Source organism: Lemur catta, chromosome 11 (genome assembly GCF_020740605.2).
Source record: "Lemur catta isolate mLemCat1 chromosome 11, mLemCat1.pri, whole genome shotgun sequence".
Taxonomy (NCBI): Eukaryota; Metazoa; Chordata; class Mammalia; order Primates; family Lemuridae; genus Lemur; species Lemur catta.
Window position 1 is genome coordinate 34,449,951 of NC_059138.1, and position 27,176 is coordinate 34,477,126.

A 27,176-nucleotide genomic window follows, 5' to 3' on the forward strand; every position below is an offset into this window, starting at 1 on the left:
AATTTGATAAGTATTAACTTCTACCAAAGTAGATTTCTCCTTTTTCTTCACTCTCTTGAGATATAGCCCTTTGGAGTCCCAACCTCTAATGTTTACTAGGACCTGTTCTCCTTTTTTAGCCTGCCAAATCTTTTCTCAGCTTCTAAGTGTCTCAGCTGTGCACTCGCATTGACAAATACCTGAAGAAAAAGAGTGAGCCAAATGTCATACACATATTTGTTTTCTCTTATGTCCCAAACCTTGATTTTATAAGTCCTTGGTAATGCTCAAATAAATTGCCCAGATTTCTAGTTGTAGTTGGTGGTAAATTAGGTGGTCAAAAGAAGATGCTCTGCTATTGCAAGATCTATTATCTTATATGATATTTATTGGCATAATATGGGCTATGGAAAAAGGTGGGAAGGGTAAATGTGCTGGCATGACATTGAGAACCTTTTTTTAGAATTTTGCAATCCAGAAGAACATTTTAGAATCTTGTCTTTAATACATATTACTTGTTAGATTGTAGGAACAATGTAAATCTAGATGTAATTTGGTATTCAAATTACTAGATGTTTACATATATTATATCCTATCAGATGACTAATGGAATCATATTTGGCACATGTTCATCTTAAGTTGTACTTGATTCTATTCCACGTCTTGGTTTTTTGTGAAATCAGATCAAATAATCGTTTATTTAATTCACATGTGAATGCTTATTATATACCAGAAACTACTAATAGGTAGTGAATAGTTAAGACCACTGGGGGAAATGTCAGGAGGGATAAAGAAAGATGGAATCTGAAATTTAATATTTTTAATCTGTGTTGTATTCTTGTATGTTCTTATATGTTATTTCCCCCTACCACAGCTCCTGCTAAATGTAGAGTGGACATAGTGGGGAGACTAGATTTAGAGGATGGACATCAGATGGCTTATTTATGGACCATCTTTACTTTTTATGCTGCTTATCCCAATTCATTCGTTCCTTTCTAATAGTAAATAGAGAATCAGGGATCTCCGTTACTAAATGAAAATTTTAGAACATTGAGCTTTCTGTTTTATTGTTTTTTTGGGGTTTTCTTTTTGCATGAAGGGTGTGGAAATTAGTGCTTTTATACTGTGTTCAAAGGGAAAATATGCTTTTAATAATAGTTTATACATTTTGAATTCTCATGAACAGATATCAAATGGTATTTTTAAAATTTTACTTTAAAATGACAAAAATGTATTAGATTTTATAAATTGAACATCAAAGTTCTTTCAAATTAAGTAAGTGATTCTAACATAAATTGAGAGAAATCACAGGAAATCTATTAACGCAGAGGGAATATATTCTGGAATCTATTGATTTTTAGAAAAATAATGCATAGTATAACAGTAATTGGACAGCATTGTTGCATTTTCACTTCAGCCTCTTCCCAGGAGTCCTTGCAAACGTAATGTGTCTCAGTACATATAGGTTCACAAGAATGATTGGTGATGAATTACTTTTCCTCCCTGTTTGCATTACACAATGAACCATTGTACTTGTATCATTTTGCCTCATGTTGCACTCTCTTTTTCCATTCTTCTGTATTATTCACCTACTCAGTTTTGATTTCTTTTCAGAGATTGGCACATTATCAACTTCATTCCCACCATGTTAAGCAGGGTTCATGCCAATTTATAGTCTCTTCCTTTTCTTCTCACAATTCTAAATTTCCATAGGTTAAAGCCTAAAGAAGAAATAAACCTTTGTTTTTGTAAAGTTTTGATAGCAATAAAATACTTTTATAGTTTGTCTATTTGTATTATAGTCTAAGATATATACCACTGTATGTAGTCTTTATATTCCTGAGGGTATTATTCAACTAAATCTACTGAAGAAAGAGTTTTTAATAGAGCTGTTCTACCATAAAAGTTAGAGAAACTTTTTAGGGACTTAGTAAGGGCACTTCTCCTACTTAATAAGTTAGTCATCCTTATAGGTATATTACAAAAATAAAGTAACTGGCAGAAGTATGAACTAATAAGCATGTAAACTTATTCTGGGTTATATCATGACAGAATACATTTGATAGTCATTTGTTCTTGATTTTATGTTTTAGAATATTCAAACTTCAGCTGATAAGTTATGTTTGCTCACTTGTATTCATTACTCATCATCCAGTTGCAAATCATGGATGCTTCAGAGATTTCCCTTTTGATTTTCAAGCTCAAACCACTGATAGATTGTGTCATGGTGTGTTCTCTGAACTCATCACTATGGTGTCAGCCTGCAGTATCTCTTTTAAATCTCTGGCTGTTTAGTTACTAACTGAATGACAGTTAAACATTTCTAATCTAATTGAAATTTACATCGTAGGGGATTACTTTGCATTATCATCTGGATATTCAATATCCTTCTGTTAATAATAAATGAAACAAATGACAGATGGATTATACTTCTCTCTTTAGAAAGTTTTTTTATAGCTCTTATTTGATCACCAATAGATATCATCTTCACACAAATTGTTACTGAAGAATCCTGTGATTATATGTATTAATCCTGTATTTTGGCATTTAAAGATCTAAATCCTTCATGTACCGCTATCGTTTGATTAACATACTTTTGATGAGGTTATAATTAAAGAAATGGATTTCCCTTAGCTCTCGTTTAGTCTCTAAATTTAAGGGCCTAGCTCTTCCCAAGATCAAGAGGCTTTTTACATCTTCTCCATATTCCTGCAGCAGCCACATACACTTTAAATCAATTTTGGAGACCTTTACAACCAAACCTAAATTTTCTCATTAAGTTAGGTAGATATGAGTATACATTAATTTTATTGAATTTAATTTTTATATGATTTTTAAAGTAAGGTCATTAAACCTCCTTAATGGGATCAAATTGCTAAAATCATATGATGGCCTGACATATGTCTAATGGATAAGATAATTTAAATATTTTAGACTTTTAATATCTGAATTTGTGATTTCTCATTACTTCTAATTTTCCCTTTAAAAGCAAGGTATTGAGGTTTGTTAAAGTGTTGCTTTCTCTCCTATGGAGTTCTCTCATACTCATCCAATCAGTCTGACTTTCCCCCACAATGAACTCCATAGTAGAGCACAATGAACAGGAGTTGGGCCCCTCATACCTGCTTGTTTTTCATGACATTATGGTGCTATGTAGGTAGTGGCAACTTCTGAGGAGTAACTCTGGTCAATAAAATTATGGTGATGATGATGACAATGACAATAATTGCAGCCATTATTGAATACCTCCCATGTATCAGACACGGTGCTAAATGATTTACATATGTCATATCATTTAATCTTTCCAGCAATACATATCTAAAAGGTATGTGCTCTCCCTGTGATACGGGTGGGAAGACTGAGGCTCTCAGAAGTCAAATGATTTGCCCAGGATCACAGAGCTAGTAAGTGGTAGGACCAAGATGGGAATCTAGTGTCGATCTGGCTCTAAAAGTACATTATCTTTTCTTTATTTCAGTAGATTTTCAACTGGAATCATTGTTACAGTCTCCTAGGGATCATTTCCTAAAAATAAAGATAATCATGGATTCTTATTCACCTAGGCTTTGGCTAGAGAGCTGCTTGAGGCAGGAGCAAGGAGTTCTCTCTCCCAAGTTTTCTAGGAGCTGCTTTCATCATTCTTGGGCTTGGATACCACTGGAAGCACAGGAAGATTTTCCAGGAGGTGTGGGGCATATGTAGTTATAGAGGAATTCTTTTCCATTCTAGATCTTCCAAAATTCATTTTCTTACCTTGTTCCCTCTTATAGAAGAACAGCATACTTAACCAATCTCCAATCTTAGTATGGTACATTCCCACACACTGTAAAATCTATAGGTCAAATAATTTTTTTAAATAGAAATTATTAGGTGTTGAGAAAATAAATGACTCTAATAACTAGGTACAAATCTATTTGGAAGTCTAGTCATTTCTAATTCTTTGGTTTCAACAAAATTGAAGGAAGACCTAATTGAATTGTCAGTTGTTTTTAATGATAGGTCATAATGTGATATTTTACCTACAACTTGGATATTCAAAGAATTAAACTCCTGCTTTAAAAAATCATCCATTCCCATCTACTTATGTGTATGAAAAAAATTTTGTCATTACATATATGAAAATGAAATATAAAAATAGAATTGATGGTGAAACTTGTCTCACTCCAGGAATAAATATTATTTGTCCATATATACGTGAAAAGAAAACCTTATATAGCTCATTAAAAGATCCATTTCCAATAAAATTTTACTTTTGAAATGTAATTATTATTTATGAAAATTTGTAAAATATTATTTGGTTCAAATGTTTTCTCATAGTAAATTTGCTAATTGCTCAGTCCAGAAAAATTGTTATTCTCAAGAGTCTACAATTACAAGAAATAAGAAAATATATATACTTATCCGTATATCATTTTTATCTATATTTGCTAAAATTTAGTGATAGGAAAAATTTCATGGAACATTCATAATCTATTGTTCAGCTGCTTACATTTGTTTAGAAGGAAAGACATTTAAGTTTAAAGTTAATTTGAAGACATTCCAGAAATTCAGTGAAGAAGAGATAGTATACAATTTAGTTAGCATTTAGGCAATGCAATGTTTTTACCATTTTAGCCCCATGGCTGCCATGATCATAATGACTGACACTGGGTCAACTACCATTACTTTTAAATACATGTTATCAGAAAGTACAAAGCCACTTAACAATATGAATATCATGTACATTTATCTGTCTGCAACCTAATCCCTGTGTGGTTTGAGGACAAGTACAACTCTCAACCTGGAATCTCCTAAGTTATTCTGGTCATTGTCAGTAATATTAATGTGGAAAAACATATTATAAATTATACCACTGGAAATTTCCAAGTTATACCAAATTATTTATCAAAACAGTATCATTCTTGTCATAATCACTTCAAGTAAAGAACTTGAGGACAAAGTTAGCTTTGCTGAAATTAGCTACACTGTGCCAGAAATACCCACTATTTAAAAACATTTTTCTTTTTATTAAAGATTTGTGTCTGAATCAGTATACATTGAATATATTCCCTTAGTAAAATAAAGAATCAGGCAGTTTCTTGAAGAATAAAATATAGAAAAACAAGGTATTTCATTCGAGTTCCCCAAATTTATTTTTTAAAATAATATTCACACCTATGAAATGGCTATGTATATAGTTAAACTCCTTTTATTATTTAATGGTTTTGTCATGTCAGAGAAAAATTATACTGGATGGATTTAATCAGACAGGGAAGAATTTTTTCAAGACTACTGCAATAGGGGAGAGAGATTGAATTTAATTTTGATAAAACAAAAATCAGGAGAGGCTTTAAACACTGGGGTGAGCTAGTAGAAAAGTGCTGGATGTCATTGTGGAGAGGTTGGTCAGCGTGACTAGGCCATCTGTGTTCGCTAACAGGTGTTTACCAAAGTTAGGCTCCTACCTCCCAGAGAGACTGGGAGATGGGACACTACCTTTCTTGATGTTTACATTTCAAAGGGCTGGCTCCCAGGTCCCTAAGAACGACATTCCTGGGTTGTAAAACTGACAGGAGCTTGGGAGAGTATTTACAGCTCAAAGCGGCAGAGAAAGAATTTACAGATGAAAGTTTTATAAAGTAAATGCTCTAAGAAAAGGGAGGTCAGCGACCTATAGTCAGGAAGAAACGTGTTGAAAATTTAGTTAAGCTGAGGGGAACATTAAGGCTGTCTTGGTCAGTCATAATGAAGGTGATTTTGCCTATTGAAGAAAACCCAATAAAAGAGATGGCTGTTGTTTCTTAGAGAATTTAAAGAAAGCTGAAATTACATTGAGGTTCTAGCATGAGTTAATCTCAGCTGGACTGAGTGCATGTACCCTTATCTCTAGAACATGGTAGTGCTCTGGAGCATGGTGGTGCCCCTTGGCCAATGCCATAGAATATGTTAGTTAAAGATAAATGATATTCTATAACATGAGTCTTTGAGTTGTCCTGGGCAGGGAGAACCAGATACTTTGTACTTGGTTGTAGTGGAACCTGGGGGGTTGTACAACTTAAGCCTGGTCATGTAGCTGTACTGTGCCTGTGTGACCAGCTTACTATGAGAAATCCCCACCATGAACAGATTTTGGCCCTCTTGGTAATGAGGTACCCCACGTGCTCCCGTGCAGATGGTGGTTCCAGACCTGGTGATAAAAGGCATCCTGGTGACTCGGGGATAGAAAGTCAAAGAAGCCATCCTGGGATGTGAATCATCCCTTTGTCCAGTGTATCTAGGGTGTATACACTACCTCACTGTTAGTCACTTAGTAGCTGTCTGGGTTATCAAATTGACTATCACAGTATCACAGTGCTTATGTTCAAGTAACCCTTATTTTATGTAATAATGAATGGGTCCAAAGTGCGAGAGTAATGATGTTTTCATATTATAATTGCTCTATTTTATTAGTTATTGTTGCCAATCTCTTACTGTGCCTAATTTATAAATTAAACTTTATTATAGGTATCTATGTAAAGGAAAAAACACAGCCTATATAGGCTTCAGTATTATCTACAGTTTCAGTTGTCCACTGGGGGTCTTGGAACATACCCCTTGTGGATAAGAGGGGATTACTGTATCCAGTATTGAGCACAGAGGTAAAAGAAGTTGTACTTACATCTCATGTTTCCCAGACAGTTAACAACCTACTTATTCAGCTAAGGAGGCTGGTGATGTGTAATTATACCAATGAAGGTAACACCAACTGCTATAACAGATAAATCACAAAATATTAGTTCTCAAATGTGTAGAGGTTTATTTCTTTTTTAGATGAATTTCAAAATGCTGATGGCCCTTCCATTGGCAGTGATTTGAGGACTCAGACCCCTTCCTTCATGTGGATTCCCATTGCCAGTGTATATTCCAAACATACTCTGGAATTATCTCCTTTCCAACCAGTAGAAGGTGAAAAGAACACAGAGAATATTGCACATGAGAAGTCTGTATGCACCAGACCTGGAAATTATGCTCAACACACCTGCCCACACTCCAGTGGCCAGAAATATTACATGGCACAACTAAGTGCAGGAGAGGGTGGCAGCTGTGGTATGGCTATGTGCCTAGGAGGAAGAGGAAATGAGTTTAGTAAATAGCTGTTCAGTTTCTGTTCCAGCAGTGCTTAGGCTTATTTTAGAGTAAGCAAAGATTCCTAAGCTATTAAAATCTTCACAATCAAAATAGCTCACTATAAATTTACATATACTTGTCAACATGAATATTGTCATTGTATGTTGTAGGTGAGCCTCACTATCATCCTGTCCGAATAAACTACCTTCTGCTTTCTCCCTCTTTTCTGACCTTGGATGTCAATCTAAGAGCATGACCCATGGAGTCAGAGATAGCTGGGTTCAAATCCTGGGTCAACGACTCACTAGCAGTATAATCTTGGGCAAATTATATTACCTCTTTAAACCTATCATCTCATTCATAAAATGATTATAATAGAAATAATGGCTAATATTGAATAATTATCATGTATCAGATACTTATATTAATTATTTAATCACAGCAACTCAATGAGGAGATTCTGTCATTGTCCCCATTTTACAGAGAGGGAACCAAGGTACAGAAAAGCTAAGTGACCTTGAGGGTGGGGTCACATAGCTAAGAAGTAGTGGAACCAGGATTTTAACCTAGGTCTGTTTAACTCAGTCTCTGAGAGCCTGTGCTCTTAACCACTTGGCTATTCTATTTTCAGTACAATACATTGCAGGGGTGCAGTGAAGATCAATTAAAAAATAAAAGAAAGTATGAATGCATGTATCTTATTATGTGAGCAAACAGGACTCAACAAAACATCTAAGCCCTGTTACTTCAACAAATTGTTCATAATTCAAAAAAGTAAGCTGGCCTGGTAGAGAAGTACAACAATGGTCACGTGTCTTTACAACTTTTACAAGTTGTTCTACTGTTTTGATAAGTGGTCAATGAAAAGGTTTGGTTAGCATTCTTTTTTCTCTCCTATGCTATGCCTTTTTCAAGGTACACGATGACATTTTGTGATAGTCCTTAATAAGTATCTCAAATACACTAGCATTAACTTGTATTATGAAGAAATCACTTAGCAATTTTAAAATCCATTATAGAAACATTCATGCATAGCAAAGTATGACAGACAATGCCGCAGTGGCAGTGGTGATTATAAATGATGCGTCTACAAAATGTGACTCTGCAACCTTGAAATGATGCCACTGGGGTGTATTATGCATATGGCACTGATGCCCATGCAAAGATTTGTAATTACCAAGCACATGTTACAGGGTATAATTTTTTGCTATGGGAGAAATCAAAAATCTTGTGTCTCTCAGTTCAAGCATGGTTCACATCACTTTAATGTGTGACAAAGGTACCATATACTCAATTTTACATGTTACTCTGAATGTCAAACAGCGCCCTAGAAATGTCCAGTAGAATCTGTGTGCAAACCCCAAACAGGAGGTATATCACTCAGGACAAATGTTTCTAGGTTTCCCTCCCAGGGAAAAGGCTGTTACATCTCCTTGGGGAATGAACTAAACTTTTTAGTTGCAAGTAGAAAAGCTAAAAATAAAAATGCTCCTGGAGAAGAAATGAGGAATAGGCAGCATTTACGGACTTTGGATAAGTTTAAAGACAAGGCAGGATTTCAAAAGATAATGAGATTTCCTTATCGTTGATAGTCTGAGAGCAAATGGAAAAGATAACAGAATCTTCCAAATCTGGGGCTCTAGAACCCGTATCTGTGGGGAATCATGTCATTGTGTTCTGACACCAACTGAACAAGTGACTCTAATTCCTTAGTGCCTGCCTCATAAAGATGCCCTACAGAGATTAAAAAAAAGGTTAAGCCTCTCAAATATTTCCTTTATTCCTTCTGGAGAAAATGAGGTGGCTGGTAAACCTCCCAATTAAAGAGAGACTAACTTTCATCTTCAGATGGATCATTATGCACAAATAATTTTCTCTCTTAGCCCAGAAATTTTTCCTTACATCCATTTCTGCATCATCCTAGGCATATAGGGTCAACTGGAGTTCTCATCATCAACCTGAATTAAATAGATCAAAGACAGAGCTACATATCTTCCCTTTACCAACTGTCCCCTTTAGCTTGCATTTCTGAGTTGTCATTTTATGGGTGCAAGATAGGAAAGATAACATATTAACCTTAAAACATAAAATGGGGAAAATGAATATGATAAAAATTTCTCATTCTATCAGTTTTTGACACAGATAATTGTTATGTGCTTACCATGGGCTGAATATTGCTTGCATTGCTATGAAGCAGATCATCCTCTGCCTTCCTGCAGCTCACATTCTAGTGGGAGAGAGAGAACAAAACTAAAATCCAGCGTGCCAAGTGCTTGGAAGGAAAATAGTTCAGGGGAAAAAAAGATGCAATGGTAAGAGGAAAATCTCTCTGAAGAGGTGAGCTTTGATTTGAAAGACAAAGGGAAAAACACTTCGAGACAAGAATGAAGGAGCTTGTCATGTGCAGGAAGCAGCAAGGTCAATGTGGCTGGAGCTGAGGGTGGGTGGTGGTAAGAGAGGACAGAGAGAGACAGGGGTTAGATGGCAGGGCCTTGAAGCCTTGAAGAGGTTTAGATTCTAGTTTAAGGTATTCCTTTGTTTACTCAGAGGAGAATACACTGTACCAGGTCAAAAGGGCAAACAGGAGGCAGGGCTGAGGTAGGGGAAGAGACAATAGCCTCTTGCATGTAAAGATAACTCCTGTATTGGGCTGGGTTCTCCTGAGAAACAGAACCAACACACACACTCACTCACACACATACATATGTATGAAGAGATTTATTATAAGCTATTGGCTGACACAGATTATTATGGAATCAGAATTTTCATGATCTGCCAACTGCTAGCTGAAGCCCCAGGAAAGCCAGTGTTGTAGTTCAAAGTCCCGAAAGCCAGAGGGCCGACGGTAGACTCCAGTCCAAGTCTGAAGGCCGGAGCACCAAGGGCGGGAGAAGATCAATGTCCCAGCTCAAGCAGTCAGGCAGAGGTAATGAAACCTTCCTCCACCTTTTTGTTCTCTCCAGGCCCTCAATGGGTTGGATGAGGCCCACCCACATTGGGGAGGGCCATGTGCTCAGCCCACCAATTCAAATGCTCCCCTCTCCCAGAAACACCCTCACAGACACACCCAGAAATGATCTTTGACCAGCTATCTGAGCGTTCTTTGGCCCAGGCAAGTTAACCCAACCGTCTGCAAGGCCCAAGCATTTAGCATTGTGCACTTCAGCTTCAAGCAGCTCACTAACTGAACTGGCTCTGGAGCCAAGGTGGCAAGTATTTATTGAAGTGGTAGAGAGAAGATGCCTACTTGTATGTTTCATATTACTTGTCCTGTTCTCTATTAAAAATATGTTAAAAGACTAGGTGCCTGTGGCTATGGGTCTTACTGGTCAAACTTTTTGGTGATGGGACATAGAGGTCTTGCTTAATGCCTCAAAAAATGGGATTTCACATGATGACTGATTGAGAAGCTGGAGCAGGAGGGTTTTGACTCAGTTGCAACAGAGTGGGAAATGTTTTCACTTTGTAACTAGTGGAAGAACTTCAAACTTATCTGCTTATATCATACCAAGTAGCATACTTACATATACAACTTATACCAAGTACAGAACTCAAGACTCAGGCAGGTGATTGTGTAGAGGGGCTTTCCTTCAGAGCAAGGGCAATCAGCTTCTGGGAGCAGGGACCCTAACTTCAGATCTCTCCAACTCCCAGCTCTCTGACCATGTATACATTGATGTAAAACTGACTGTCGTGTATTTTGTTTTTTTCCACTCCAGTTAACTTGTGAGCTCAGATATCAGAGCTATCCAGTTTCTCTTTGACACTGTATCAATGATTTTCTGGAGCAAATGTGACTAATTTCCCAAGCTCTGTTATATTCTTCTTTCTTAATAATAAAACTTCTGACTTTCAGTTGCATGCATGACCATCCAGAATAAAGATCACGTTTCTCGCGTCCCTTATGTGAGATGCGTCCACATGAATGACTGAGTGCTATGCTAGCCAATGGCATGCAAGTGGAAGTGGTACGTGTGCCTTCTAAGAAGTGGCTTAAAGGGAACTTCCTCCTCCCTCCTGGCCAGAATGCTGATTTAATGGCTGCAGGTTTAGCATTCATTTTGGACCATGAGCTGGCCTTAAGAATGGTAGAATGGCTGGGTATGGTGGTGTGTGCCTATAATCCCTGCTCCCTGGGAGGCTGAGGCAGGAGGATCGCTTGAGGCCAGAAATTCTAGACCAGCCTGGGTAACATAGCAAGAGGGCTTGCCTCAAATAAATGAATAAATGAATGAATGAATGAATGAAGGCATGTACAGTGGACCCACAGAAAGAGCCTGAATTCCTGACTTCCTTGGACTGACTGCCTTAACTGAATTCTTGGTTATGAAAGAACACCAACCATCAATTTTTCTGTTCTCCTATTTCTCCCACTTGTACCTATTTCTAACACATCTCCTAAAAAAGCAACATGAGGGCCATTCTCCAGTGTTTACTGCCCTCCAGAGTTTGAAATATCTATTACTTCACAATATTCACCCATATTTATCTTTTTCGCTCCCTTGCACAGAGACAGATTTACTGTGAAGCTAACGCAGTTCAAGCTTCAGGGTCCCTCACTGGCATGATTCCCGTCCAAGACACGGAGAGACGATACCGCATGATCTCACTTACTTGTGGAATCTAAAAAATCTGAACTCATGGAAGTAGCGAGTGGAAAAGTAGTTGTCAGAGTCCAAGGGAGGGAGGTGGAAGGGGACAGTGGAGATGTTGGTCAATGAGTACAAAATTACAATTGATAGAAGGAATAAGATGGGGTTCTACTGCACAGTAGAGTGAGTACAGTTAACAACAGTGTGTTGTATATTTCAAAATAGTGAGGAGAGAGAATTTTAAATGTTCTTACCACAGAGATAATAAATGGTTGAGGTGATAAACATGCTAATTACTCTGATTTGACCATTATAAAATGTATACATGTATTGAAACATTGTCCCCCATAAATATATATAATTATTAGTCAATAAAATATAAAAATTATACCATAAAATTAAATAAATAAATGAAAACTATTTAAGAAAACAATATTAAAAAAAATCCTCACATATACTAGTTCTTGGTTATCTTACTGGTCTTTAAAAGAAATCTTGAGAAAACTTTTTTCAGACAAATCTTACGCTGTCGTTCCTTAACTTCTTGAACCAGATGCTATATGAGTGGCCAATATGGTCAGTCCTATTTCTATTTTTGCGTTTTTATCTTGAGAGAGCAACTCGATTGTAAAGAGGAGATGGAAGGCAGCAGAACCCAATTACACAGGCTAGAAGAATCCTTGCTTCCAAACATGAGTGTATTACTACCAGTGCATGTTAATTACCTTCTCTTCTATTGACCAGGACTTTAGTTTTCTCTTCCTCCTCTTTGTAGAGATCTATGGTCTCTTTGTGATGTCAATTGCAGGGCCACTGTTTTCTGCTTTATACCTAAGGGTGGAATAGCCTGGAGGCAAAAGATAAAGCACTAAATAGGACACCCTGAAGCTATAAACCAGAACTACAGAGCTATTACTACAGAGTGTGCACCAGAAAGCCCAGGGAAAAGCCTTTTATGGCGAAGAAAGTCATTTTGGGTTTGCAGTACATTGTTAGATATTTGGATAATGAACTCTTATTCTGCTTTTGTACTTGACACTCAAACATTTATGCTTTAAAATTACTTTAACCTTTAAGACAGAAATAGTCTAATGCCCTTCAAAAGAAATTACATTACCACAAATATGCATTTACAAAGTCTGTTTTCCTCTCGTATTCTCTGTCAGATTAAGTGAAGTCTTTAAAAGGCGACATCATCCAGAGTCTTATAAAAATGTACATAGCAATGCTAAACCTGAGGCTGCCCTTTGTGATCGGAAGGGCAATGCAGCCATATGCTGAGCAGGACAGTCTCCAAATTATGATGCCTCTAAATACGGCCCCATTTCTAGGTTAGGATCAGAATCTGCACAGTGTAAGCCTTGCAATTTCTTATTTTGGAACATATGCATCACTAGTCCATAAACGTACCTCATTTTCATAACTGTATTACTTATAGAAGCATCATAAACACTTTTGGAAATGATATTTTTCCTTAAATGTTTAGATTTAATGGAAATCTTAGAATAGAAGAAAACTGAAACTTCAAGTTGTATCCTTAATAAAACTTTATCTCTTTAATGAAAAAAGTACTCTATAAATCTGATGTTTTTCTATTACCATTTACAGTTCCTTCCCTTATTAGCTGTCTAAACTTCTAGGTTATAAAATTGCAATATCATGGAGATGGCACCCAATCTAATCCTGGTATCACCACTACTGATTGGCAAGACACTGACTGCAATCTATAAAGCAGAGAGAAGCCTTGCTCTATCCTCCTCACAGACTGTTGTAAAAGTACGAATGGATAAATTAATATTTTGTTCTTTTGAGACATCTCCCATCAGCCTGGCTGATTGGATACAGTTCATTCTCCCTGGTATTCTGGGTGTGGTTGATCTGTTCTCCTTCTGCCTAACTGTTCATTCTCATGCCACTGACCCAAACATGGCTTGTCCACAGCTAGTTTTTCAGGTCTGCTATTCTGAATAGCAACATTTTTCTTTCTTTAATTCTTCACAGCCATCAGCACATGGCCTATCATATAAAAATGGCTAAATAAATTGAATCCAAACACATTAACAATTGAATAATTCTACTTTACAGCATAACATTTTTCTAATTAGAAGAAAAATGATGCATTTTTATAGATCAATTAACCAAACTCTCCTAATCATCTTTTCTTTCCATTCATCTCTTCAGTGCTGACCAACAGGCCTTTCTGCAGTGATGGAAATGCTCCCTATACCTGTGCTAATACTGTAATCACTAGCCTCGAGTGGTCATTGAGCATTTAAAATGTGGCAGTTGCAACTGAGGAACTAAATGTTCAATTTTATTTAATTTCAATTAATTAAAATTTAAGTAGCCATGTGGCTAGTGGTCCTTATATTAGACAGCATAGATTTATACCAAAGTCACCAAGATATTTTCTAGGGGCAAGAGAAAGTTTTCATGGCCACTTGAATGCTTAAAACAGTTTAGACAGAGAATCTGCAGCCTAGATAAGCTGTGAAATTGACTTCAGGTTAAACTGTCTCATATATACAGCCATCAATTTCCTTTTTAAACAGTCTACGCCCAGCTGACTAGCACACCTACCTATTGGTTTCAACTGCTTGCAAAGACTGTATCAGACATGAGTTGTTCTCCTATGACTCAAGTGTCCCTTGCCAGGGGAGACATTTGAGCATCTTAATGACCACTGATTCTCAGATATGGCTTCAAAGAATACTTCAAGATGATTTCTTAGACACAGATGTAAGAGAGGAGAAGTTAAATGATTTTGATGCATCACAGGTCAACGCTCTTACAGGAACTGAGCAAGAAATATTTTAGCCTGGTAGTCAGACAGACAGTATTTTTAAGAGAATTCCATTTTTATCTTCTTCTTTGGGAGAAAGTCATACATGGAGAACATTCACACACAAGTCTTTGTGAGGTAACTTTCTCAGAAACAGAGTCAAAATTCAAAAGCTATGATGGTCTTTTAGCCAAGGCCACTTCAGAGTATCAAAGAAAACCATGATTAAAAACAACAAACAAGACGGATCAAATACTCTGAGGCCCAGCAAGAAACTTCAAAGATGACAAAGATGGAAGTTTGGTTTGATAAGAGCCAACACAGTAAATTCTGGATCAAGTATATAAAGTGTGACTATGTAATAGATTCTCCAAATCAGGACATTTGATCGTGGAAGGGCACCCTTAGCAATTACACTGGGAATAGAGATGAAAATTGCAGCGCTTCTGAGTTAACACAGATTATGATCATCTTAACTTTTGGGAAGAAAGTGTTCTGGGTCAACCTTAAGTGTTCGACAGCAATGGTTTAGGACAATCCTTCTCTGTACAATATATCCTGGCTCCTTTGAAAGACTCAACGTTTTCGGAATTTCCAAGAACTGGATTTTCAAAGGTCAGTAACAGTTTCAAAAGCCCCCTTGGGCAGCTGCCTTTTGAGAAGTGCCCTGCATAACCCCAAAGCTCTGTATCCAAACTTGTGGTGAGGTCTTCATTGTTATAATTCAATCCTTAAATGCATATTTTAGGGCAGGCTTGAACCATGTGGGATATTTAGATAAGGGGTTGACAAACATTATTTGCAGAGGGCCAGATGGTAAATATTTTAAGTTTGGTGGCCCTGTGGTCTGTTCCACAGCTACCCAACTCTGGAACTCTGGTTGTAGCACAAAAGCAGCCATAGACAATACAAAAATGAATGGATGTGGCTTTGTTTGAATAAAACTTTATTTACAAAAACAGGTAGTGGGCCAATGACTCTAGATAGACCCTAGTCTGAAAGACCTAGAAGTCAGACCAACATTAAGGTTTCCTATATTCCCATGGGCCTCCTCCTCACATAGATACAGCCTCCTTCCTTCCTTCCTTCCTTCCTTCCTTCCTTCCTTCCTTCCTTCCTTCCTTCCTTCCTTCCTTCCTTCCTACCTTCCTTCCTTCCCTTCCTCCCTTTCTCTTTCTTTTTTTCCTCCCTCCCTCTCTCCCTTCCTGATTCCTTTTTCATTCATTAAGCAAATACATACTGGGAACCAACTCTGCACCAGCAATTGGGGTTACAAAGATTAGTAAAATGAGATTCCTCCTAAATTTCCTCTGGATAAACTTCTACCATGCTGGCCTAAGGTATGTGATATGGCTGAGTGTTAGAGAAACTGAGGACCAAGGCCACAGGATGGTTGAAGCGGAGCCAGCACTAGACTTCGCTGACCTGACTCAGTCCACTGCAGCTTTCTTCACTGCTGCAGCCTGGCTGGTGTTTGGACCAACAAGAGAGACAGTAAACCAACATCAATCCATTTTTATAACTTACGTTCTATGCACAGCAACATTTCCCCAATCTCCCAAGGAAGATTTTTATTTTTAATAACCCTCACATAAAATGAATAATAAATCTGTTTTCCTACATGGTATTGTATTTTCATCAGAAACCACTGGAAATATGTAAAACAATATAATGGCAAAGTAATTAGCACTTTCAACATTTTTATTAGACTCAATTACTATTCTGCTATGTAATAAGTATATACTAATTAGTAGGAACAGCAATGTAAAAGTGCTTTGTCTTTCTTCTATTTTACAACTTTGCTTTCCTAAACTATATCTTAGAAAGTTGCATACTTTTCTTAGATCTAATTACTACAAATAAACTATATTTAGATGTAATGTTGAGGTTGATTTTAAATTGAAATGACTTAATTTCTTACTTTACAGTTGCATTAGCCACGTTCAGGTCACCAAGAGCACCCCGATGATATACCTCATGTCGCAGACGAAATGCACTATGGCAGCTTCAGCATGTGAAGTCAACCATAGGGCGCATCTAATCCAATTTGTCTCATTAACTTGGACATAATTTCTTAAAAAATATAGTATAACATCTAGGTCAGGGTACCATCTTCTACCTTTTCAAGGTAGCCTCAAGGAATGTTACATCACTGCCCTGGCGTTCCTGGACTACCTGTTATACAAGACAGGCAATATTTGTTCAACTTATCCTTACTACAAAATTAATTAAGCTATCATATAATAAAATGCAACAGACTTTGTGTTAATGTCTTCCATAACTCTCATTTAATCCTCATTAAAACCACGTGAGTGTAAGGAAATAAAACTTCCCTGGGTTTCTTGGTGCTCTTGCCAAAAACCCTAGCTTCCTGAGACTTCTTTTCCTTTCTAAGCAGAGAAAGATCATTTTTCCTTGTCCCTTTCCTATGGAAGGTCCAGCTACCCTCTTAGGAACTGACCTGGCTCTAATCTCATGGTTCTGGGGGTAAGGACTGGAGAAAAGGGGGACCGATGCACTTATTATTTACTGTGAGGTAATAAGGAATCTATCTCTGACCCAGAATATCTTGTGTGTGCATTCAGGATTAAATTAATAAGGATGACTATGAAAAACTTAACAGTGAGATAAATCGTTTTTATGGATGAGAAGATGAAAGTTTACTGGCCCATAAGGGAGTCTAAGTTAACAGATCAAGTATGGAAACTAAAATCTCTTCTGTCACTGAGAGATTGCAGTCTTTACAATTGCCTTTCCTTGCTGCTGATATTGCAGTGATGAGAAAGTTCCTGGACCAGCTTCCTCTTAGCTCCAGTTGTTCGCCCTTTGTGGAGGCAGGGCTTAAGTGTCCCCACCCCAACCTTCCCTGCCCTCTCCTCCAGCACTCTGGGGCCCCAGGCTGCTCTGCAGTTTCTAGAGTGGCTGCATTTGTGTCCTTCCTACCGGACTTATTAACAATGCTCATGCCCTTGGCTTGGGTGAAACACCCTACTGTGGGCGGCTCCCTCCTCCCGGCCTTGTCACACTTGCCTCCTTCACACAGGTGATGATCGTTTGTTCACTCATTCATTCTCCGTGCAACACTTGCCTTCACTAGTTTTCTTTCTGTTTGCATCACATGTTTTTTTGAAAGAACCTTCTCCTGCATATTCCCCTCTTTATGGTTCAGGTCCTCGATGCCTTATCCACAATTCTGAAATCCAAAAATGTCCTAAAACTGGAAGATTGCTTGATTTTTTTTTTTTTTTTTTTTTTTACCTATTTGGCAGCAAAATTCTTCTGACCTGAAAACATTTGGGGGCAAAGCCTGACCTGAATTGATGAGAGGCTATTTAGAGACTTTATTTGTTCGACTTTGAATACGGTACATTTCAGGGTAGCACCGTGATGTGCCTGCTTCTACAGTACTGCCTTTGATTCCTAGTTAAGAGAGAGATTCTGTAATATGTATTATAAGCCTCATATTACCATTCTAAAATCTAAAAAATATTTTTGACTTCCAAAACATGCCTGGCCGTAGGGGTTCAGAGAATGGACTGGACTCTCCATTTCCCGAGCTGACGCCCATTTCCAGGACAGCAGTTGTGTCTTGGAACTGTTTTCTGTCTGCATCACGCCTGCTCAACTGAGCATGAACTGTTATTAGGTCTTCTTACCCCTTGTGTTAAAATTAATAAATTCAATTTTCTGCTCCTCTGAAGAGAGTTGTGGAGCCAAGACTAAGGTGGAAATACTTGAGAGGAGTTCATTCTCCATTCAGAGGCAAGGAAACAGCGCTCTCCACAGGAGGGGGCAGACCTTGGATTTAAATTCCAAGTGGTGACGCTGATTTTGGGTGCAGACGTCATGAGCTTGGCAGGGATTATTGCTCACTTGTGGGCCTCAGAGGGAGCTGGACTCAAGGCAGGTGAAAAAAGGATCTAGAGGAGAGAAGAATTTTGGCAAATTACTCAGAATTGGAGGGGAGATTAGAACTTTTTTTTTTTTTTTACTATTTGTTTATCTAGCAGTGGGAAGCCTAGGAGGCGGAGACTCTGGCGACACCAGTTAAAAACAGACTAAGATTGCTCAGCAGAGCAAGATTCTTGGAAACAGAAATTTCCTAAAACAAAAATTTGAGGGAAGTTACCTTGGCAAACTACGGGGAGGGTGGGGAGTTAGGAGTTGATTTACATGAGTAGAAACCTGGAAAAGGAGTAACTAGGACTGAGGTCTCTGCCCTGGTAATACCAGGATAAGATCTGAGTCCTCTATTCTAGGAGAAATCTAACACCTTCTTTGAAATTCCTCTTAAAATTTTAGATGTTAGGACATGGTTAGGCTGCTGGTAAACTGGAGAGAAATGCTATATCTAAAGGTATTCAAATCTGATTAAAAAAATAAAATCGTTTTACAAAAATTTATTTTTATTTTTATTTGCATATATTCATGGGGTACAAGTGCAATTTTTCTACATTGATATATTGCAGAGGTGAAGTGAGGGCCTTTGGTGCATCCATCACCGGAGCAATGCACATTGTACCCACTAAGCAACCTCCTATCATCCATCCCCTCACCCCCACCCCTCTGAGTCTCCTTTGTCCATCATTCCATGCTCTGCTTCCATGTGTAAACATTAGTGAGCTCCCACTTACAGGTGAGAATATGGAGTATTTATCTTTCTGTGTCGCAGTTGTTTCACTTAAGATAATGATCTCTAGTTCCTTCCATGTTGCTGCAAAAGACAGGATTTCATTCTTTTTTATGGGTGAATAATATTCCATTGTGTATATGAAACCCTTATGATGCCAAATTGGCGAATGAAGCACCACTTTGTGAGCCTGCCTGAAGGGATTATTGATGACAGCTGGTAATCAATCCCTTTTTTATCTTTCATGTCATTACAGCCAGTAGAAGATGCTGACCTTCTTGTTCCTTCATGTTATCCTTTCCTTCGTTGATACAGCCATCTTGCTTTTCTTAGATATGCGTCTCTCCCTCTCCCTCAACCTCCTTCCTCACCCCTTTTTTCTCTTTACCCCCATAGCATTGCACTGCTCTGTCTTGCACACCTCTCTTTGTCCTCTGTGTCTCCCTCTGTCTCCTGGACAATCAGATCACAATTCTGATTGTAATTTTTAGCATGAAACTCAATAGAATGATTTGTTTTCTTCAAAAAATCTCATCCCTCTTTTACCCCTCCACCTCCATTAAATATAACCTTTAAACTTGTGTATGGCTCATGAGTATATATATATTTTATTTGTCTCTTATTCATAATCAATTTAGAGAAATGCCTTTTCTGTTTTTGATATTTAAGTTATACTAAAGCTTTTTTTAAAAGAGAAACAACTCTTCTGTTCTAAAGAGTTAATTATAATTTGCAGTGAATGGTCATTTTTTAAAACACATAATGAAGAACATAACTGAAATGTGTCTCTTTGGGAAAATATATGCATGGCTTCTTTCTGACTATGAATTTCCCTAAAGCAAAATTCTAGCATAGTTAAATTTGCTTTTCTATACCTATTCAGCAATCTAGAGAATTTTATTCAGAGAATAAGCAAATATTGACTGACCACCATGGGAGATAATTAGAAAAATGGGGAATTGGGATTTGGAGAAGAAAGTGGAGACTGAGCACATGGCTAGGCAGGAGAAGAGGTCTATTGTAGTGGTTTTTCAGAGAGAAAAGAAGGCAGGGGGAGAGTCACTTGGGTCGCAGGACTGCCTTCCCGCGTGGTGAGAGGAGCAGAAGCCAGGAGTCCTGCAACACAGGCTGGTGGAGCTAAGTCCTAGAATTCTGCTGCATTCTAGGATCTGCTGGTGAATACGAAAAATACTCCATTTACTACTAGAGCAGATGTACTAAATAAGGTAACATTAGCATGTTGTCTGAAGTGTCCAAGTTATTTTTCGGCCCTGCAGCAGAGTTGGACTTGGGAGACCAAGTTAATAACTTCAATTCATAACATCAGAAAGGCACTGACTTCCTGGAGGGAAGAGGAGACTGGAGGAGAGGCTGGGTGGAAGAAAACGTCTCTCACAAGGCGATGCTTTCCTATAGCAAAGCACAATTGATTCCAAGCATTTCTTTGACAATGAATAAAAAGGAAGATTCTGAGCAAAAGATGGTCTGAAAATTTCATCTCAGAACCAATTATCACTAGAATGTAAAAAGTAAAGATAGCATTTTTATTTACTATGTGTGGGGGCCTTTATGGCCTTTGTTTCAGCTAATGTTTAAAATATTTTAAGATTCTCTTTCATGCCCTTAGTTATTCTAACATTATTTATCCCATAAAGATTTTAGTTCTTCAACTTAACACATTGACTATTGACTGCCACACTAGGAAAAGAAGTTTTTCTTTGGGGCTATAGTGTTTCATTATGAAAACAGAATAAAAACTTGGAAAACAAAACGATCCTTTCTAATTTAATGAAAAATTTGTTATTTTTTATTGTTTTTTATGTTTTTTCAATAAAAAATTAGTATAAAAACTTGAAAATTAGTAGTGTAGAAAGTAATGTGAAAACTTGAAAAATAGTTCATAAGGGTAAAGTGTTTTACTTGACTTGTCAGGCTTAAGTGTAATGTAAAGGTAAACATAAATGGAAAAATGAAATTTATTGACTTCTATTCATTTGTAGTCCACATTTTGAGAATTAAATTATCGATATTAGTTGTAAGAATAAGAACACCAACAAGTAAGATTTTTATGAACCAACTATAGGGTTTTGCCCGGGGGGCCGCCCATCATGTAACATGTACGCTACAGCACGGCAGTGTGAGTTGCCTGCGTACCACATGGCTCCCAAGGTAAAGAGATATGTAAGTTCTGTATGCTTCACGAGGCCCAGGCTCAAAACTAGTGTGAGTTAAGTACAACTCACATGGCACTTAATGGGTTAAAATTCTCTTGCTATGGTGGATTTCAGAAACATAGTCTTTAGAGTTGTTAGCACTGTGAAGAGAAATATTGGACGTTGGATTTAAGGAATTTAGGAGGCCTTTATCAGTATAACTTTTCTGTGAAGGAGTTACCTAAGTTTTGTTTAACTGCCCCAAGTTATGGAAAATTTGCTGTCATATAGCTAGCCCATGAATCTTTAGATAGCATTATTTGTTCGAACGTTTTTCTTACAGTGGTCTAAAATTTTCCTTTCAGCAATTTCTTCTGCCTTCTGAAGTAACAAAATCTATTTCCTTTTCTAAGAGGTTGTGACAAGTTTTATAGGCGTAGTTCAAGTTCTTTCCCTTAGTAGCAAGTTTCCTGTATATTTGTGTACAACATGTTTTCTTAATTACCACATATGATACTTTTATTACTGTAATTCGTTACATCTGACATAGGCGGTGGCTTCATTTAATCTTATTTGCCCTCTGATCCTTTCCTCTTGCCCTTCCCTGGCTCCTGTCCTCCCCAGCTCCTCTTCCATCTTCCTCAATGCTCCTCCCTGCAACAAACAGACAAAGCCTGGCTACTCTGAGGCAGGTGGGGGTGTCCTGGGGACAAGTGGGAGTCAGACAGTGGAGGTCTAGCTGCCTTCCTGGTGAGGGAGGGAAATTAAAACTGCTGTGACTCAGAGCCACCAGCCCCAGTGCGAGCAGAGAAGCTTCCCAGGGGCAGCGCCTCTAAAAAGTCCCCTGTCAGAACCAAGCCGGGCAGGAAGGTGCTGGAGTCCCAGGGGACCAGCCACATCAGCGCCTGCAGCTCAGAAGCCCCCGGGACTCAGGCACGGGAGTCAGAGGAGCCTGCAGAGGCCGGAGGGATGTCTGACAGCATCTACACATTTCATATTTGAAATGCTTTAAGAACATGGGTTCTCTGATTTTTACAGGAACAAATTCTGACACTTAAAAATAATAAAATGCCAGTGGTAATACCAGTAGATCAGTCTGACAGGAAATAACACCAAAATGCAGCAATGCTATTTGCTCTGGTCTTGCGGCCACTCCGCCCCCACCAAGCCTTCCGGAGTAGACTTCACTCTCATCTGTCTTAAAGGACAGGGTTTCAGCTTCATTTCCTGGTTATTTTCTTGTTTTAATGCACAGTAAGTTTATGTGACAGATTTGGGGCATTCATCTAATAAAACCAGCTATTAGGTACTCATTCAACAAACACTTAGTGAAAGCCACCTCTTGGGCACTGGCAGAGAGCTGGGGACACAGCAGTGGCTGAGACGGAGGGTCGAGGGGGGGCTCTGGAGCCAGGCTGCCTTCACTCAGCCCAGCCCGGACCCTTGCCAGCCCTTCTAGCTATTATTGACTATTGCTGTTGCAGTTTCCTCACCTATCAAATGGGGATAGTAATGGTAATTATTAATTAATTGGTAGTGTAATTATTAATTAAAAATCTCACAAAGTTGTGAGGATTAAATTACTTTATACATATAAACCACTAAGAATGGCACTTCACAACCACTAAATACTGAATAACTGGCATATGTTATTATATTAGTTATAATATATCTAAAATATATTATAAAAGAATAAACTATTCTTTTAGTAGACAGAATAAGAAGTCTTTTCCAGCAGACAGTGCTAAATGGATGAGAAACGTGGTGAAGGTCATTTGATCAACTAAGGATCTACCAACAGCACGGTTTTTCAGCCCTTATTGTTACACTTTTCCATCTCATCCATAAAGATATCTCAAGATAGGCCAATGGCCTTCAGATGCCATTGCTTAGTGCATTATGATTACCAATACTGCACGTGAAACACAAAGCAGTGTGGTACTTTCGAAATGATGTATCTTTTGCTGTCAAAGAACCTGGCTGCTAATTAAGTTTCTGTGAAAAGTTGGATAATATCTTAGTTAGCTCAGGCTGCTATAGCAAAATAACATAGACTGGGTGACTCAAACATTAGACCGTTCTGGAAGCTGAGAAGTTCAAGATCAAGTTGCTGGCCGAGGTCCTGCTTTCTGGCTGGTAGATAGAAGCAGTCTTCTTGCTGTGTGGTCTCTGTCTTCCTCTTATAAGGGCACTAGTAGCATCATAAGAGTCCCATTCTCATCACCTCATCTAAACCTAATGATCTCCCAAAGGCCCCATCTCCAAATATCATCACATTAGGGGTCAGGGGAGCATAACCGGCAAGGTACAAAACTTATCTACAACTCAAATTCTTCATCTCCACAGTGAAGATCAACTATCACAATACCAACACTTCCCACTGTTGTGAGTGTGCAATGAGATGTTTTCTATAAAGCCCATTGCTCAGCATTTCAGAAGTCCCGTCCAGGAGTCAATAATAACAAATTTCTAGGAATACATACTGAAGGTAGAAACATGTATCCTACATGATATTAATTTGCAGTTGATAGATGACTAAAATGTAACCCCCTTCCTGGTACTATCTTTCCAAATGATTTCTGCAAGTGTATCAAAATATTATTCTAATATTGTTAAGTGAAGTACCACGTACACAATTTTTGAGAGCACAATCCTAGTTGGAATATGGCAACTGGGAAACATTTCAGTCTTTGTTATTCTTCAAACCTTGTCAGATAGGATTTTAATTGATCTTAAACATTGTCTTTCATTAATGTTTTATTTCTCTAGTCCCAAGAAATGTATTCTTTGTGTTGTGAGGTTTAGACATTTCTTAAAACATTTGAGCAGGCGTCCTTTGACTGTTGGGAGCCAAGAAAGTATGTATTCCCAAAAATACTTGGCCTGGCTCAGTGGCGTCAGTGTGGGATATTGAGATTCCCAACAACAGTCACTGTAGTTCCTTGAGAGCTACCAGTGGGAGCTTACAGCTTGGGAGGAGAGTGTTTGTGAGTGGCAGGCACCCTGTGGGCACGTAGCTAAGATGTTAGTTATGGGGATGACTTTTGTGAGCTACTCCCACTTTTGCTGCAAACTTCAAGAGGACAAGAGCAGGCTGGATACAGACTGTTAGGAGGGACTGATCAATGTTCACATGCACGGCATGCCTCTGGTAAACACGTGTTTGGTGTTTGTTAAAATATTTGCCAGTGAAAAACAAGTTTGCATTAATATCTTGGCCTTTTTATATCCATCATGAAAATTTTCAGTTTATTTAAAAGCAAATGGTGTCTGAGAGAAGGCCAGGCTCGGTCAGGCAGCCTCAATTTCCCTGCTCTTTCACTTCCAAATTGTATCATTTTGAGCAAGTTACTCGATCTCTTTGCCACTAAGTTTCCTGGTACGTTAAATAACCCATTTCAGAGGGTTCTTATGAGAGTGGAGCTGGATACCTGGGGCATCGTAGGTGTTCTAGAAATGTTCCTTTAAATCACATGCTAGAAATATAGCCATAATATTATTTCTGTTCAGTTTGAATTCAGTTTGTCTTTTTTGTAAACAAAAGCTTGTTTATAAATTAGGGTGCTTTAGGTGCAAGAAAAGGGAAGCCTAACTAAAAGTGTTTTAAATAATAAACAATTTATTATCTTACACAGTAAGCCATCTGGAGGCATTTCAGGGAGGTTAATTCAGTAATGCAATGATGTCATCAAAAACCTGGGTTTTATCCTCCCATTTTCCTGTTCTGTGATCATTAGCATGATAAATCCAATGTCTGTCTATTCAAGGTGACAGTAGCATATAATTTCGTATGGCAGATTCAATATGAGTCTTTCTCTCATTAAACTTGTGATGAAACCTTCCTCATAATCCCCACAGCAGATTGGTTAGACATGGTTTCATTGGTTAGAGATGTGTTACCTACTTGTGCCCAGACCAGTCACTGGCCAGGGTACTAGAGGAGCCATAATGAACATTCATCTTCTGTGTCTGGGAACAGGTCTACAAAACACTTAGGCCTTCAGGTATCTAAACAGGTGCACAAGTTTCAGTAGCAAAAGAGGGAGTGAAATAATCCACAGAACAAATAGACAACCTACAGAATGGGAGAATATTTGTAAGCTATATAGGCTACAAAGGGCTAACAACCAGAATCTACAAAGAACTCAAGCAAATCAGCAAGAAAAAAAACAATCCCATTAAAAAGTGGGCAAAAGATGTGAACAGAAGCTTTTCAAAAGAAGATAAACAAAGGAAAAATAAACATATGAAAAAATGCTCAATGTCACTAATCATCAGGGAAATGCAAATTAAAACCACAATGAAATACCACCTGACCCAGTTAGAATGGCTTTTACTATGAAGTCCAAAAATAATAGATGCTGGTGTGGATGCAAAGAGAAAGGAACACTTATACACTGTTAGTGGGGCTGCAGGTTAGAATAACCTCTATGGCAAACAGTATGGATATTCAACAAAGAACTAAAAGTAGACCTACCATTTGATCCAGAAATCCCAGTACTAGGTATTTACCCAAAGGAAGAGAAGTCATTTTATCAAAAAGACACCTGCACTGGAATGTTTGTTGCAGCACAATTCACAATTGCAAAGATGTGGAATCAACCCAAGTGCCTATCAGTTCATGAGTGGATTAAGAAAAGGTGGTATATGTGCACCACAGAATACTACTCAGCCATGAAGAGTGTTGACTTAATGCCTTTTGCAACAATTTGGATGGAACTGGAGACCATTATTGTAAGTATCTCAAGAATGGAAAAATAAACACCACATGTACTCGCTATTAAAATGGAACTGATCAATGAGTACACATGTGCACAGAGGGAACTAAAACAGTGGAAATCAAGTGGGGGGTGTAGGAGGGGATGGGTGAAAACCTACCTAATGGGTACAATGAACACTATCTGGGTGATGGGCACACTTATAACCCTGCCTCAAGCATTACAAAAATGATACATGTAACCAAAAACATTTGTACCCCAGTAGTATTTTGAAATTTTAAAAAGGCATTAAGGAAAAAAGAAAGAGAGTGGCCTTGGAGAAGGCACTAAATAGAGGTTGAATAGGCAACTATTAGTCTATTAAAACCTTGATTTATATTTCAGTATTACTAAAAATAAAGTAGCAAGTGGGAAAAGAAACAAGCTCTTTCAGAAAACAACTGAAAGGTTTACAGAGGAAAGCCTTAAATTATGGAGATGGCTAAAGCCAACCTCAGCCGTCTAAGAAACATGATGGATTTATATACTGGTAACAGCTACAGTGGCCAGAAGTTGGAGGTTGGCATAACTGTTGGAAAGCTGCTGCTTTCTCTCTCCATTAGGAAACAGTGGACACTTATTCTGTTCTGACCGGGAAAAATTTAATTATGTGGAATGCATGGTTGATGATCTAAAAATGTTCTGTGTCTCTTTTCTAGCTGTTCCAGCTCCTGTTTCATGAAAAGAAAGGCAGGGACTGTCCTCTTTCCATCCCATTTTCAAATGCGCTCTTGAGGAGGGGCACAAGGATAACCAGACTTATCAATAAGATGAGAAAGAAGCTATGGGACACTAACTTCAGGGAAAGCCTTAGCCAAGTTGGGGAGAAAGATCCAGTGCCAAATGTCTGACAGATAAGAGCCTTATAGTAACCATTCCAGTGTTTTTAATACTGCCCGGCAGATGAGACAATGTCTCTCCTTTACAATTAAAGAGGGACATTTATTATTTATAGGGAAAAATCACTTCCCAATAACATGCATAGAATCTGCTAACATTTAGGGTGCGGTTGAGGGGGCTGGGTTGAATTTAAATGTCATCTTCAAATACATAAAGTGTTACTTTGTGGAGGATAGTGGCTGGTTGTTTTTTCCCCATGCTTAGGTTCTGAGTGGAATTGGAGCTTACATTATGGTATGAAGGTTTGGGAAAAGTTACAGAGAAGAATTTCTTAAGCATTTGTGCTATTACAAAGGA